Consider the following 1,501-nt stretch of genomic DNA (forward strand, 5'->3'; position numbering starts at 1 on the left):
AATCTACCTTGGGACCTTGAGCCTTTCAGCACATGCCGTGTCACTTTGACCCAAACGCCACTACTAAAAAAATTCCAATGTATAGTAGACATGGTCCTCAGAGGGGAAAGATCAGCAGTCCTAAACAGAGCTGAACAAGCTATTCAACTATAGGAACATTTTCAAGCTGGGAGCAGCGACTGACTTAGGCACCTGGTGGCGGGGGTTGTGGTGGACCAAGGACTGATCATGCGCCACCATTTCAGTAAGTGGATAGTGCATGTTCCAACATTCTGCACAGAAAAGTGCAGAAAAGTCCTTCGGCAGATCTGGCTAGCCCAGAAAGAGGAGGCAGTCCTGGAGGTAGAAACCCCCTCAAAGTCAGCCAGGACTAGTGAACCAGAACACAAAGGTTAACAAAAAAAAAAAAAAGCAAAAGACACACTCCTAGGATGTATACATGGAGGACCTTGAAGATGATAGCTAAAGGTATTACATTTTCTATGAGAAAATTTACAAATACAGTGAGAAGAACAAATCAGCTGATGAAGAGGACTTTGGAGAAAGTATTGACATTTGGTACTGTACCCAGATTTATCTTTTAGAATGGCCTCTGGACCTCCCCTAGGGAGGGATGTGAAGAGAGGGAAGAGGCCTCAAAGAAATGTAATACAGGGCCTCTGTAGCAGTCAACTCCATTTCTAATAAAGCCCTGGAGCCCTGGTGAAAAAATTCGAATGTATGCATACTATAGCCAACATTTTCTCTTACCACAATGGAATTAAACTTGAAATTAACTGCAGAAAGAACCCTCAAAAATACACAAGCACATGAAAATAAAATAACCTACTCCTGAATGGTTTTAAAAACTAAATAAAACAAGGCTGAAATCTAAAGAGTCACTGAAACCAATGATAGTAAAAACAAGAATTTTTCGTTTTATAGGTTTTTCACCTATAGTATGTGCACTGACTGGAGAGAGATAGGCAGAGTTAAAGTGAGAAAGCATATCCAAGGGAATGGTCACACCACAATCCCTTCTTCTCTTGGAATTTTGGGCACAGCATAGAAAAGCTTGAAATGATACCTGAGATCACCCTTTGATGAAGATCTCAGGGCCATAAATTTTCACACCTGAATGTGAACTGACCTTTAATAAATTCTTATTATATTTAAAATAATCAAGGTTTAAAAAAATGCTCTTGATTATATCCACCCCTGGGTCTAAGTCAAAATACATAATAATCTCCCCTGGAAATAACAGAGTAGAAAAGAGTTTGGGTGTTTTGTATGATGTGAAGGAATATTACTATTTTACTTTTGCCGTATACTGCATTTGCTGTAGCAAATTTATGCAGTTGAAGCAACAGTTCTGCAGCAAAATACAAAACAAGTAATAAACACTCAAATTTCTTTATTAAAAAAAAGAAATGGTCTATCACAGGCAGCGCTAGCACAGATAGTGCCACCACTTGGAATAATAGAGGACAAAAGGAGATGGAGATTCAGGTCCTGGGCCGAC

This window comes from Tupaia chinensis, unplaced genomic scaffold (genome assembly GCF_000334495.1).
Source record: "Tupaia chinensis unplaced genomic scaffold, TupChi_1.0 Scaffold141611_1, whole genome shotgun sequence".
Lineage (NCBI taxonomy): Eukaryota > Metazoa > Chordata > Mammalia > Scandentia > Tupaiidae > Tupaia > Tupaia belangeri.